The sequence below is a fragment of the Myxocyprinus asiaticus genome, chromosome 6 (assembly GCF_019703515.2).
Source record: "Myxocyprinus asiaticus isolate MX2 ecotype Aquarium Trade chromosome 6, UBuf_Myxa_2, whole genome shotgun sequence".
NCBI classification, from domain to species: Eukaryota; Metazoa; Chordata; class Actinopteri; order Cypriniformes; family Catostomidae; genus Myxocyprinus; species Myxocyprinus asiaticus.
The window spans coordinates 18,011,597-18,028,279 of record NC_059349.1 but is presented as its reverse complement, the minus strand read 5'-3'; positions in this window follow the sequence as shown (position 1 = coordinate 18,028,279).

The following is a 16,683-nucleotide window of genomic DNA, read 5'->3' as shown; positions in this document are numbered from 1 at the left end:
ATGTACTCTAAGTCTTCGATTGGCTTCTGTAACAGAGTCTGCTTTATTCTTTCCTTCGGTTTCCATATTTCTTGTGTTTCTGGTGTTTTATTTACACATTTGTGCCTTTTAGATTGTGATTAGGCTTTTAAAATACAGTACTTTTTCTCTTTCCTTTGTGTGGATTTGATTCCACTTTTGCAATTTCCACAACCAGCAACTCAAACTGAGATTAAATGATAAAAATATGCAGGTAATTGGTTTTAATGTTCAACTTTTGATACCAGTATCATATCTGTTAAAATAAATATCAATATCAATTTAATTACAAGTGGAAAATAATGTTTATGCACTGATAAAAGAACAAAGATTTAAGTCAGTCCTGTCTGGACAGAACATGTGTACTATGGAAGAGGGAAAAATATAGATTAAAGATTATTCTAAGAAAAAAAAGTATATTGGTTAGGAATTGTAGTTTCATGATGTATTGGATCATGCAAGTACATATCTTTAGAAAAAAAAATTGTTGCAAATTTTAGCTTTGCCTTCAGTGTACTTGCAATTTCTTTAGTTTTGTTGTGAACTCAGTTGGTTTATAGCATCACTCAAGTACTAGTTCTCAGTTTTCTGCTAAGTCTACAAGTGATTAATAAAAAGTTTGAACAAAACGGTGGAGACTGTCTTCGATCTATTGAAGTAATTCTTATGCAAAATTGCAGCAGAAAAGTCAGGTTTTCTTTCACTTGCGAATTATTACATGTATTTGTAATCATGGTTTTAATTTGCACAGACATTGTACAGATAGCTTAAATACTGTAGGTTGTTACTAAATTTCAAAGTCATTTTCAGCTTGGACTGTTCTCAAGATTTGCATGTGGATAATGGACAAACAACATGCACATAAACTTTTGTTTTTTACGACATCAATATTTCAGATTATAATGTATAAATATCTATAAGGGACAGCGTATAATTTAGGTGCTATATCTTCACAGTTTTAAGTATCTTTGAGAAAATCGATCCTTTTCGCAACAAATAAAATACAATTTTATAAGTTCAAATATTCCATGTGGTCTATCAATTAATATGAGCCTATACAATTGCATGTGTAACAATTATACAACAATTAGAAAAATGTTTAAAAATACTTTTAGATGATGTGTAACCTGTCACATTGCAGAACAGTCACTGCTTTAAATGTCATGTCAACTACATAGTTCTATATTTAATTTAAAAATATTAAAGGGATAGTTCACCCAAAAAGGAAAATTCTCTCATTTTCTCATCCTCATGCCATCCCAGATGTGTGACTTTCTTTTTTCAGCAGAACACAAACGAAGATATTAAGATCAATATTTCAGCTCTGTTGGTCCTTTCAATGCAAGTGAATGGTGACCAGAAATTTGAAGTTCCAAAAAAGCACATAAAGGCAGCATAAAAGTAATCCATAAGACTTCAGTTATTAAATCCATATCTTCAAAAGCGATATAATAGGTGTGGGTGAGAAACAGATCGAAATTTAAATCCTTTTTTACTATTAATCTCCACTTTCACTTTCACATTCTTTCACATTATGAAAGTGGAGATTTACTGTAAAAAAGGACAGAAGCGATATGATAGGTGTGGGTTAGAAACAGATCAATATTTAAGTCCCTTTTCCCCGTAAATTCTCCACCCTGCCCATTAGGTCGTAATATGCATGAAGAATGTGAAAACAAAAACAAAAGAAGAAAGTGAAAGTGGAGATTTATAGCAAAAAATATTGATCTTTTTCTTACCCACACATATCATATCGCTTCTGAAGATATGGATTTAACCACTGGAGTCATATGGATTACTTTTATTCTGCCTTTATGTGATTTTTAGAGCTTCAAAATTTTGACCACCATTCACTTGCATTGTATGGACCTACAGAGCTGAAATATTCTCCTAAAAATCTTTGTTTGTGTAGAGCAGACGAAAGAAAGGCATACACATCTGGGATGGCATGAAGGTGAGTAAATGATGAGAGAATTTTCATTTCTGGGTGAACTATCCCTTTAATATATTTAATTGGTGTATTCTTACAATTTATAATACATTTATAAGACTGTGTTTGTGTGTACTAGTGAACTGCATGCAGTTCTTCAAAATGACCACATGATAGAACTAGAGTACTTTGCAGAATTAATTGATTTGTTTACTGTCACATTCTATCAGACTAATGTTCTATTATAATAATTCACACCTCGACAAACGTGAAATAGATATCCTTTCATTACAAAACAGCCTGATGATGGTGTTGTTTACAATGAAAATGCTTCTCAAAAAGCATAATATATTTATAAACTTTTTCCATACCCTTGCAGAAATATGCAATGCTAAATGCAACTGTATTATATATATATATATATATATATATATATATATATATATATATATATATATATATATATATATATATATATATATATATATATGTTTTCTTTCCCTGTGGAGTGCTTGTCCCTTTAAGAGTGGGTTGTCAATAGAAGCATGTTCATCGAGCGCTGCTGCTGTTGCACTTCAAGCGAAGCGACAGAAGCACCAGCCAGAAATGAACGAGAAGGAGACAGCGGCTTTAGAGCGAGATATATGTGAAAATAAGAGTTTACTCACTTAAAACATAGGAATCGCGTTGTACATCGCTGTACGCACAGAGGAGCAACTTTAGCTGAAGTTTTGTTCAGTCACCAGGCTCCTGGCTTTTGCCCGTGAACACCGACAGTCTGACAGGTAGGATTTATATGACATTGTATCACACATGATCGCTTTACCTTCCATGCCACTGGTGTAAAACACTGTTTCACAATCGTGTGGGGCGAACTGTGCCTAATGTACACGAATTCAGAGAACAAACTTTGCATTTGAACGTTTCCTCATAACTCAGTGCTCGCGCTAATCTCCAGATTTCACCTGCGCGTGAAGAAAAGTGTGTGGCGGGAAATCTGCTCTTAGTGGCTGAAAGAAACGTTATCAGTTTAGTCAGACTTTATTTAGCATTATTTGTTTTAGATATGGAAAATATAGATTTAACTGGATCACACTGCTTGTGGATTTCAGGAGAGCTTTCCCCATTTTAACTGAAATGTCTGAGTGAGGAGGGATCAAATAAATTTAATTTAAGAGACAAACACAACATTGGTCAACGGATGACACGATTTAAGGACATGTGTACATTAAATCCAGTGGCCTTTGCTGCTGTCACTGTCGTTGGTTGAGATACTGAACACCTTTTCCTGCTTCAGCAAAGACTCATCACTGCCATTGTTATTTGCATTACAGCCTCTTTCTGTGAGCCAAGAAAGACTCACTTGTGATCAATGCTGAATTACAGTCTTGCAGGACGATTCAGATGCCAAATGTATGGCTAGCTTAGGGGTCACACTTACTCACATATATTGCAGCTGTTGCTCCTAACCTAAGATTGTAGCAGCAAGTAAGTGTGAATGGGTTGCGTAATAAGAGGTATAAAAAGTGTAATGATTTGTATTATTGCAGCACACCGTGACTCATCCAGGCCTGCAGGTAGAGAGGTGTGTGTGTGTGTGGTTTTTTTGTGGTAATGAATGGTCTGAGGCCTTTTTTGCAGTCAGTTTCTCACTCATATGTGTTTGTGGTTTTAGGGCCCTGTCGGGTGCTGCCTTGCCTTCTGGTGTGCAGTGTGTAGGAGGTAAAAGGCTGTTGTTCAGTAAGTGCTGCCTCTTGGCCCTGTATCTCAGTCTAGGTGTGATAACCATCCCTGCGTGTAAAGGCAAGCCAGGCCGCAAAAGCCGCTCAGTTCTTCTTTTGCTCATGAAGAATAGGGTAGACTGAAGACACGCATCCTGTCGCCCCAAGGAACATTTGTGCCGCGATACCTGCAGATCAAGGTACACAATGGACATGCAGAATCCACATTGCCATAATTAGACTAAATTATAAGAGCAAGAGTGACATCTACATTTCACTGCATACAGGCAATTTTTGGGTGTTTCTTCCACTTAGAGCAATTTCATACCTCAAGGGTTGATTTTTTTTTTTTTTCTTTCTATTTAAAAACAAATATATAATTATGACTCCCACAGTTGTGGCATCATTTACACCACACCAAACAATTTTGCCCCGGATAAAGTTTTTTTCAGAAGTTGGTGTACCACTTGTATATCATGTCAACAATAGTGTTGGTGCAGAGCATGCTTGAGATGAAAAATGAGACAACTGATGTTTGAAGAAAAAAAAATATCTCTTAAGCAGAATATTGTGTATTAATTTGATTTCCGATCAAACTGGGATTTTGCCAAATTATGCAAAAACTGTGAAAATGTTAATTGTGTGTTTAGGACAAAGTTTTCAAAGTTTCCACTAAGAGTTCTGGTGCTGGCCAACGTGTCCGGGAATTATATAGTTTACCGGACAAATCTAATTTCTGTGTTTATTTGTTCTCTGTAATGCGATGGACTATGCATAATATGCAATGTAATAATGACACAGTCAAGTCAAATGAACAATAAATGTTTGTTCATTATACCGTAGCTGCTTCTCCATAAAAAAAATAAATAAAAAAAAATTCTGGCAGACATGGAATTATTAGAGTCTAATTAAAAAAACATTCAAAACAAGAACAGAGGGCAAAGAAAAATGCTAAACTGCAATTTGCCACATCTTTTCGTTCACAAAGAAATATTAAAATAACAAAAATCTTTAGGCTATGTAATATAATTTCCCAAATTGGCTAATTTCTTTCTCTTTATTTTTATGACTATTTTCCTCGCAGCACAGAATTGTTTTGCTGCTGATGTGAAGTCAGATGTGTGCAGCGTTTCTCTACAGCTTGAGATGCACACCAGGTGGATGACATTTGGTGGACGACATGGCTTGTTCTAAAATTTGAAGCACTTGTTTTGTATGAATGTACACACACCGCCGCTGCCTCAGCTCGCTATCTGTCGGCGGCACCCAGCTACGACTCTCGAGGCTGCTCAAAGTTCTGCAGCGCCACGGAGCTCAACTCGCATAGTTTTCCATTAAATTCAACCCAGATCATTATCAAAGGACATAAATTAGTTACTGTAGCCATCATTGGATAATATATTGTGTATATGTTTCTTTCATATAGCCTACATAATGTATTTTCAGTTACAGGTATGTCTTTTGTGGTTTGACAGCTTGAATGAAGCCCATTCAATGCTACACATTGACAAATTGCATAATTCACATATGCATTTCTAAATGTTGAGTTTGCGCAGTTACTCCAGTTTCATACACTAACCTGCAAACTTAATAGCGTCACTTTGTTCATTCTTGAAGAAGGGAAAAAACCTTGGTAACTTTTGTGTACTGTCTGCCACCTGAACCACATCACCATGTCCCGTGTTTGATACCTACCCGCTACACGGCGTGACGCTTCTCATCTGGTGTGCGACCGCCTTCAGCCTATTGTCCTTTTCCTCCAGAAGATGGCAACACAAGGCAGTTTTAATGAGATTCTGAAGTGAGAAGCTTCTCAATGCAAGCACGCGAGACGTTAATAACGCAAGCTGCTTTTGTCAGTGTGCGGTGTACAACCCACTGCTGTTGCGGATTAGGACTTCACAAGCTGTCAGGAAAATTTAAACCTCTGTGGGAGCAAAGTGCTGTCATCATTGGGATGATGTCCTGCTGTACACTTGTGGCATCAACTAAAGTGGTTGCTGACGCTTCGTGTTAATATTTTCACCGGCCATTGTGTCCAACCATTTTTGAATTTGTCGGACATTGGGACATTTTAACAGTCAAAAACCAGTATTTACTGGCTAATGGAAACCCTGATTTAGAGTACCTAAAATGTTATGTAAAATTATGAAAGCTTTGAAGCTATGAAATTAGCTTAAAGGCTGTATTACACTACACAATTTTCAGTATGGCTAAGTTGGTGCTAGTCAGCGTTGGTCAGCTCTGCAGATTTTGAGAAAGTTGGAGAAGATCGCGTAGTGTATGATGGGTGATGACTCCGATTTCTTACCCTCCGACTATGATTCCATCTAGTCAGAGGATACCAAACATGCTTCAGCCCTGTACATAGCAAGTAAATCACTTGCATATGTGGCTAAGTTTTGCTCTTATGTGACAAAAAAAATTCTGTTATTAGCCACTGGCTAATAAATTATCAGATTTCACTCACCAGTGATTGAGTTGTGTAATGGCGAAGAAGAACTTTAGTATGGAGTTCCTTTCACTGCATCCTGTGTTGCATGAGTGCACATTTTAAAATATATTTACCTAATATGGCTGCAGTGGGTCCTGAATTGTTGTGGATTGCGGTTTCACCATCGCATTAGTTGAGTCATAATACATTTGCATTGCATTTAACGACGTCAACTATGATTTTGCTTAAGCTTATCCATAGAATGTTTTCTCAGCATTCTTCATTTTACAGCATGGCTACAGACTAGTGTAACGTGCCTGTTGGAAGATAAAGTGTTGCAAAACTTGTAGCTTGTAGATTTGAGTTTGAGAACTTGAGAACCATGTACCACATATATTTGTACAGGTAAGTCAATACACATTATACGACTAAAGTTTGCTTTGACTCGTTCCGTATTATGTGTGTCGAAAGATGAGATTCACGTGATCCATTTACATTCCATAATGTATTTTTAAATATATTTTCTATTGTTTACAATCAGTTGTTGATCAAAAAGTAAAATAAAACATTAATTCTAACCACACATTGCACGAATGAGGTAAAAACAACCGTGCAGCTTCTCTCGTCATTTACTCACCCTCATATCATCCCAGATGTGTATGACCTTTTCTTCTGCTGAACACAAATTAAGATTTTTAGAAAAATATCTCAGCTCTGTAGGTCCTCAAAATTGTGAAGCTCCAAAAAGCATAAATCAGCTTAAAAGTAATCTATACAGCTCCAGTGGTTTAATCCATGTCTTCAGAAGTGATATGATAGGTGTGGGTGAGAAACAGATCAATATTTAATTCCTTTTTTTACTATAAATTCTCCTCCCTGCCCTGTAGGTGGCGATATGCACGAAGAATGCAAATTGCCTAAAACAAAAGAAGAAGAATGTGAAAGTTGAAGTGAAAGTGTGGATTGATCATAAAAATAAAAATAAAACTCTTAAATATTGATCTATTTCTCACCTGCACTTTTCATATAGCTTATCATACGTGTTTGACCATCCCTCTTCTTGCAAAAAGTACCTACCCAGGAGTAGGAGCTAAAAATCTCTCTAAAATGCTAGGGGGAACTATAGTACCTCATGTGCGAAAGTAACGAAAAGTAGTAGTTTCAATTAAAAGTACCTGAAATGGGCTTAAGTTCCTGCAGTGGGAAAGGGCCTAATGTGAACTCAATGTTAATACTTGTAAATCGTACAAATTATGTATATAAACAAACATGTAACAAAATGTAGTAATGTAGACAGGTAATAAATATGTTAATATCTAAATATTTAAAGGGGCAATTATAACATTTTACAAATAGGCTCTTGCAGCATCTTTGCAGAGGTTTGGTAAAAACCAGTGCAAAGACCTGTCCCATTAACCTAATGTTTTTGTTTTGTTTTCCAACCATGTGAATATTTTGTGTTAAAATGTGTACAAAATTTCAAACAGTGACAGTAGCTTGTATCATTATTATAAATGCAATTTCATGACATCATATAAATTGACAGAATGTGAAAATTGTACATTTAAAAAAAGCAAAAGTGTGAATAAAATGATGCAAAATGTGAAATAAAATATACACTTACTTACTATAGCACGTGAAGTCATATATATGAATACTTTATATATGTGAAGATGCCCCCAGTTGAATTACGCTTACATGTCGTCAAAAGCCAGTGGCGATTCATTCTCCAACTTGTCCGTAGAGGGTTGATGTTTCATATTTTTTAGCAGATTATGCAAGAATACAGAGGAAATCTCATAGCATATGATGCTCCTCGACTCGCCAATGGAAATCGATTGGTGAATTAGCACTCGAGTAGGGCTGAGCAATTAAAACAGTCTATATTTTTCTGGAAACAAATCCCAGATATTGATAATAAACTTGTGTATATGCATTTTGCTAAAAACTTTTAACTTTTTTTAGAATGTAAAACTTCCTCAAGAAAAAATATTCAATAAAAACTGAATAGGAGTAATTCCATCTGTGGAAAGTTTTGAACCAGTTATATACTTCAGGATAAAAAGCAGACTAAAAGTAGGCCTATAAATGGTCTGAAAATCAAATAATGGAAATGTTCTCATAAGAACTCCACTATGCTTACTAACTAGTTTCAAAGTTCTGTTTTTTTTTTTTTCACCTTGCCAACCATGCCAGAGATGAAGACATTTTTTATTTAAATGAAATCTTTTTGTTTATTATGAAAGACTCAAAGTATGCTGATTAATAAAGCTCATTTTAGACGAAAAAACAAACAAACATTGTAGTTTAAAGAAGGGCTGGGTATCGAGACAGATTTCTAGATTCCAATTCACAAGCTCTCGATTCGATTTTGATTTGATATCAATTCATATTGGTATATTTCAGTTATAATATCCCTTTTGCTTGCATATGAAATAAATTATTTTCTTACTAATGCTGTGAATTATACAGCGGACCTTCTAACAAGGTACAATATGGAAATATTAATTTTACTAATTATTATTATTATATTTTATTAGTTTTCATCATTTTGGTCACATTTTAGCTTTTTAAAAATAAATCAATGTATGTAATCAATCAATATGATATTATATTGTATGTACTATATTTTGTTACATTTTTATTGTTTAATTGCATAATTTGTACTATTTACAGGTATTCGGAATTTCTGTAAACTGCGTCTTTAAATTGGCTCATGTTAAAGAGAGAGACTCGAATGGCTTTTATCTCATCTGTGCTATGCCTGATTACTATAAAATCATTCTTTTTTTGTTTATGATCAACAACTAACTGAAAAGAACAGAAAGAGTATTAAAAGAGACATTATTTAAATTCGGTCACGTGGATCTCGTCTGTGGACACACACAGAACAACTTATACTCTCAACACACAGTGAAAGGATCTCGCTGCTGAATACTCCACCTCTATACTACACAATTACTGGTGAGTGAAATCTGAACATTTACCTGCCATTTCCCAAAAATATACATTTTAGTCTCATAGCGTGAAATTTTGTTCCAAATGCGAGTGATTTCCTCTCATTGTAGTGTAGATTAAAAGAACGATCCATAGCTTTTGAGAATTGATATGGAACTGGCCAAATAAAAAAAACAAAATTGATTGAAAAATAGATTTTATTTTGCCCAGCCCTAGTATAAAGGCGCTCTTGAAGCATGTTATCCTGTTGCAAACCTGGCTGAACCGTCGGAGTCTTCTCAGACACATGCAGAATGTTTCACTTTGCTTCATTCTCATTTTCTGCAATGTCTTGTAGTGAAAGATGCCAGTATCCATCAATATTGCTGCTCACTGTATTTCTCCACTACGGTCTACTTTCGGTAAAATAACCACGCCTGCATCTCTATGCAGCGCCTCATGTCTACTCGCATGCGGGCCGGGGAAGAGAGAGGCAACACGCGCTCAGCAGAAAAGGGTATAAAGGAAGCGTGTTCTATAGAGAAAAATATTAGATTCAGTGCTTAAAGATCAGCAATATCTACACCCCTGAGCATTTGTGATGTACACAGCTCCGATGTTTTGTCATGTTGCTCACTTAAAGTGTTTAAACGGTGAGATGGGGCAACCATTTTCATGACCCCATCCAGGGTCCGGACCTGGACCGCTGTCCATTAATTGGTGACTGCTGCTGTAAATCATCACACTAGGACATATCACAATTTTAATTAATTCTGCATTCATACATTAATTTTATCCCAAATATGTAAAATTCCGTCACATTACGCATTTTACAGTTAAATCAGTTTTTAGGAATGGATTCCGCAATTCTGTTCGTGTTTTCAAAATCATAGGGCCCTAAACATATCATTATTCTTATGTGTCAGGGTATGTGTAAAACACTATACGAGACATATGATACTCGTAAGTTTCTGCGGCTCTGTGTTTTGGAGCATGCTTGAAAATGAAACTGTGATTGGTCAGTGGCGAACTTCTGAAAAGAGCTTGGTAGGTTAGTTGAAAAGGGACTTCGAAAGAGCTAGTGATTTTTGTCTATCGCCCATAGACACAGCCTAAAATAAAAAATGCACAACAATTTGCTACTTTACCTGGCGGATAATTTCTGTTTACTAGCTCCATTTATGCTGATTTTACCATTGGCTTCATACATCAGATATCAGTACATTATAATCACTTTTAAAGGCATCAAAATTCTAATTCAGCCTCACAATGACTGGATCATAATTTGAAAATAAAATCACATGAAGATAAGCCTTTAAAAGAGGGTTGAGAAATTCATGACACAGGCTGATAACCAACACCATGCTTATGTAGTCATCAGATCACTGAATCAGGTGAAGATTTTGAATTTGACAGACTCAGTGAGCCCTGGATTACCTCCACTGGCTGTGTGCCAACAGTTAGTAGCAGCATCCCTTCAACACTGGGCATCAGTCTCAAAAATGTGGCCACATGCCAGACGTCTCTATGGCAAGCCAAGTCCAGACTGGTAACTGTTCCTGATGAGAGATCACAGAAAACAGCCTGCCTATTAATAAGGTGTTGGATATTGCTCTTCAGAAAGCCATTTTTAATGTATTTATTTTATTGTTTACATTTTTTTTTGCATGCAGATGTATAGTGCATCATTATACAGTGAAGCATTTAGACCAGTCAATTTCACAGCAGTTAGGACTTTTAGCGCTAATTGATTTTTTGCTCCAAAATCCATTACAGATCAATGCCATACTAGATTTATTAGCCCGTTGTGAACCGTGTGAGCATTTGGCTCTGCCTCTGTTGATTTGTTTTTAAAAAAATTATCATCAGCGATTTAATATATCATGTTTAATAATGAGGCTTTGCCCATGATGTAATTGTGGTGTGTTAACATTTAGCAGTGCCCACTCTTAGCTCTCAGCCCCCAATGTTTACTCATGGCGGTGCATTTTACGTCAGCCGTCTGCTTGAGTGTTACAGCATAGCGTCATTATGAGTGCTGTCATTAATTTTGTTCCCTTGTGGATGGTGTATCCCTGCCAAGAACATTTCCATTCCTGCTCTAACTTGGTCTTTACTGTTACAACACAGCTCATAGTTGTAACTGTGAGTGCCAAACACTGCCGCTGGGCATGACAGATGCTGTGCGGTACTGCCCTTGAATTGGCAGCGCATATGAGATGAGGGAGTTTCTACCCAGCTTTTCCACCCCAGGACCTTTTCCTCCTGTATCACTCTGACCTTTGCAATAAATACCCAGTCTGTCCTAGAAACACTTTCAGAGTTTTAGGGTGGTGTTTGTTTGGTTTTCAGTTAAAAAGGTTAATTAAAAAGTTGGTGGAAGTTTGGCGGCTATATATACAGGTATAGTTGTGTCATAATAATGTTACAGAATTTTGACTAATTTAACTTTCAGATTTTTATCTCTGATTAGAAATGTTAATTACAGTCATAAAGCCAAAATAATGTTTGTGAGATGTAATTAGTTGACACATGAACAAAACCCCTAATTTCAATCTGTGCAATGCAGATGTTTTTTTGTTTTGTTTTGTTTGGTTGGAAGAAGAGTGATGTTTTTACTGTACTGAAGAGTTAAACATTTCCTGGCTACATCATTCACCTCTTTCCTTTTTATTTATCTATCTATCTATCTATCTATCTATCTATCTATCTATCTATCTATCTATCAAATAATAAAATAGGAATAAACTATGATTTCCTTTTAAGGCTTTAAAAACTTATGAATGACATGAAAAATAATGTTTTAAATATCGAAATATTTCTAAATACTTAAATAGTAATTCTAAAATATGTCTTTTTGGTCAACTTTAGTTTAGGTCAATTTTACATGTACAGTTTTTTTTTTTAACTCATAATTTAAAAAAAAAAAAAAAAAAAATATATATATATATATATATATATATATATATATATATATATATATATATATATATATATATATATATATTTTATATATATTGTATTATGCAATAGTAAAACATTTCTTTCCTAATTTCTTCACTTTCACTTGTTATTTTAATGTTCTGATTAAACCCACGAGCCCTTATTTGTCATGAAGCAAAACTTTTGAGATTTTGTTTCATCATTTTATCACTCCACAGAAATCGAGTAAGTGTGCATGTCCTCCTCTTTGTCACTGCGTGCCATTAACACAGTGTGTATGAACCAGGAATATTTGCCATTACACGATCGTTTAAAGTGAAACCGGAGCGCTGTGCGTTCACTTTCACAGTTTATAATTGTTAGTTTATATTTTAACGGGAGATTGGCATGAGCCTCTGCTGACAGATTGTACATCAGCTGCTCTGCTCTTGTTGATGGCCGCAGTGTGGAATATTTGCTGCACTCTGCTCTGTCCATGTATGGACAGGTGGAGAATTTTCCCAGAACAGAACCATACCCCCCCAACGCCAACAGGATTGCTTCACTTGTCTATAAGTGAATAAAATATTCATTCAAGTATTCATTTGGTGGAAGTTTTCCTGATTGAAATAAACACTTCTTGCAGAAAAAAATTAATGCAGAGCATTTGCACATTCGAATGCTAAAACTGTGCATTCGAATTTTGGATGTGTGCCAAGCACTGACGATGACTTCAGATCGATCGCATTCTTGCGCTAAAAAATGCTAGACACAGTGCAACAAATACAGTTTAACAAAAACAGGTGTCTCAAGATGCTTTTTAAAGTTCTTTTTAATTAGCATCTAGAAAACAGTGCTCCTGCACGAGACCCTGAATAAACAAAACAATGCGAAACAAAGACATTCGTCTAGTGCATGTTTACATATGGATGGTTGCAAAAGCTTTCAGTGTGAACAGCCCCTTACAGTAGGTGGAGGTCTTTGGCTGTTGAGTCTTCTTCTCTTATAAGAATTTCTCAGATTAAGCAATGAGTTTTTTAAATGCTTTGTCAGGAAAGGAGTGAAATATTGACTAAATTTAAAGGACATTTTTGTCAAAAGACTAAAATTATGACTAAAACAAAAAAAGTGTAAAAAATAACACTGGTCATAAACTAATAAAACAACTTATTAAAGCTGAGTGGATACGATTGTCTGACACATGTCATGTGTTTGGTATGTATTCATTCATGTGTAGCTTCCTGCAACAAAGACACGCTGTTTCTTAGACTGGCCACCTGAATAACTTGCACAAATTGTCTTGTATGTAAATGCATGCCTTGTACAGTGGCCTTATCTTACCCAAGTATCTGTCCCCCAGCAGTGTCTTTGTCAATCCAGCGATCAACTTAGTTGGCCATTAGCCTTATTACTGATTCACGTTTTACGAACCCAATGATCAGCTAAGGGTGTAATATCTCTTCACCTTGCCAGAGTTTAGCTCATAATTGGAAACATTGGAAAAATAGGTGTTATGCTGCAACACGCACTGCTTTTGTCTCTTAGATGTTAAGACCATTTTTTAAATGTGAGTCACTTTATAATTTAGGTCTAGTGGGTGGCAGACACTGGACAGACCGTGGAAAACAATGACGTGTTTGCATTGCAATCCTCTTGCTCCGCCTTGTGCAGCATCTGTCATCCAATATTACTTTTCAGGTTGTTGTTGGGAAGTGACCCAATTAAGCCCACCCAAATCTAAGTTTTACATGTTTTCTTATATAAATGTTAACAGCCTTCCAATAAAATGAGTATTAAATCAAAGATTAATCTGTCATCTAAACACTCATGTCATGTTTTGTGATAAACTGACAAAGTTAAGTTACTTTATTTACCTGTAAATGTGAAAAGTCTGGAATGGGCTTATAAGGAACATGTGTACCATTTAAGCCCACATGTGTTCTTAATAAGCTCACTATGCTTTTAAAAATGTAAATGCTTCACATTTTACTGAATAAACACCTCAATCTTGATTATTTTTGTAGATTTAGACCTCAAACATTATAACCAGTAAATTAAATCTTTAATTTCTGAATGGGACAATCCTTATAATTTTGTTCTCTGTCTTTTCAGTTTTCTCCCTGCAATGAAAACAGATTCAGTATGCAGCGCTGACAAGCAGTTCAGTTTAATATGAGGTTCAATGGGTTATTTGCTCAGTGGGCTTATTAGGAACAATATGGATCAGTGGAAAATAAACCTAAATAATTTAAAGTACAGTCAAGGTAAACACTATTTTTTTCATGAATAAAAAAACATGATATTTGACAACATAGAGCATGTTTGTTATTGTTGTTTAAACAAATACAATAATTATTCTGCTTTTAAGTGTTGAGGAAACGGGCTTTTCAAAAGGCACTGTTCCTTATAAGCCCACGTGAAAGCAAAGTTATATTTCTGGATTATAATTACAGACAGAGCACTAAATCTTGTTTGGGCTCAAGAAGCTTCTTAAATATTTTAATTTAATGTGTTTATCAACCGTTTTTATTCATTTATATTCTTTTACTGCATCTATCTTTGTGAGCATCATTCAGTCAGTGTCATGCACTAGCTCCAGAAACTCATGAAATCCATCTTTTCAAATACAAAGTATTGCTGTTTAATACAAAGAAAGTAAATACTATCAAGTATCATTTGGTTTATTAATCTCTTAATTTATTTCACCTGGTTTGTTCATCTGATTCCAGATAGCTTTTTTTGAGGTCATCAAAAACAGTGACGTTTTGGAGCAACTTCCATAATGACCGCAGAACAGTGGTAGCACATGTTCCCAAATATCTCAAGAATGAAACATTTGATTGGCTCCAATTAAAAAGTAAAATGATGCAAACAAATGTTTGCTTTTCCTCTGCAACAATTTTTTTTTCTCTTGCTTTCTGTCTTTTTTAGATTTCAAAATAAAACAGTAAGTGGGCTTATATTGGGCCACTTCCCCTACATGTTGATGTGGCATCAACAGTAGGTTTTGCCTCTGTTTAGTGGTCTTATATACAGGGTTGGGAGTGTTACTTTTGAAATGTATTCCACTACAGATTACAGAATACATGCTGTAAAATGTAATTTGTAACATATTCCATTAGATTACTCAAGGTCAGTAACGTATTCTAAATACTTTGGATTACTTCTTCAGCACTGGTAGATTTTTTCACTTGTTTTGACTATAAAAACTCTGCCAGTACAGTAAGACAAAATACACATGTTAAAAATACATTCTCTGAAAAACCGAAATATCTTATGCAGTGTTGTTTCTAAAACGAGATTAATCAAATTGATCTTGTTTTAAGGATTTTTAGATATTTTTACAGGAAAACAATACAAAAATTATTATCAAGAATATGATTTTTGCCCTAATATCAAAGATCTTACTAGAAAAAAGAAATTATGATCCAACGTGAATTTTCTTGATAAAAAAATATGATCGTGCCTGGTAACGTGCATGTAAAATGGCTAGAAATAGCATTTTAGCTTAGTGTAAAGCTGACAATTTACACAAGGTTTATTTCTATTTCTTCTGCTCCAAACTTACTTCAAACGTACTTCTCTGTCTGCTCGTATGAATGTAACACATCATAAGAAAGTGTTTCACTGCTGTTCAAATGCACTTTGGATCGCATCATTTATATGTATAAATGTTTTCCATCTGAAAGGACTAAATATGAAATGAAACAAATGACAATAAAATGCAAAGTAATCTCTTCAGTAATCAAAATACTTTTTGAATGTAACTGTATTCTAATTACCAGTGATTTAAATTGTAACTGTAGTGGAATACAGTTACTAATATTTTATATTTTAAATACATAATCCCGTTACATGTATTCCGTTACTCCCCAACCCTGAATATATATGATATTTAAACATGACATTCATAAGACATGAACTCAGCCCTGACAATATGCTATAGGCTATTTACCTACAGCTAGACATAGGCCCATTTATTCTAATGTTTTTAAGTTTTCTTCACATTACTCATGCTTTGCCAGAAAGAACAGAACATTTGTTACTCTGATGCAATTGTTTTTAGAAGATGTAGTCTTCAAAATATAATGATTTGGATATGTGTCTGTTCCTGTATCCCAATGCAAGATTTGTGTTTCTGAATTATACTATAAAAATCAGAAAATGCTTTTGTCTAACTTAGACCTACATTTGCATGATATAGTCACCTTCAGAAAAGGCTGAATCTTCAAAACCCTCTTCCTATTAAAAACGTATGCCTATGGTGATTTATTGGTCTTGATGTAGGGCTAAAAGTTTTCTCATTACCAGAGGGGCTGAGAACATGAGCTTTTATCTTTTTATGAACTTAATAGTTGAATGATTTATAGTGGAGTTCTTACATTGTTTCTAGGTTCCATTTAAGTTATCCTCCCCTTAGCAGGGTTGGGTAACGGAATACATGTAACGGGATTACGTATTTAAAATACAAAATATTAGTAACTGTATTCCACTACAGTTACAATTTAAATCATTGGTATTTAGAATACAGTTATTTTTTATAAAATAAAGTATTTTGATTACTGAAGAGATTACTTTGCATTTTATTTTCATTTGTTTCATTTAATATTTAGTCCTTTCAGATGGAAAACATTTATACATATAAATGATGCGATCCAAGGTGCATTTGAACAGCGGTGAAACACTTTCTTATGATGTGTTACATTCATACGAGCAGACAG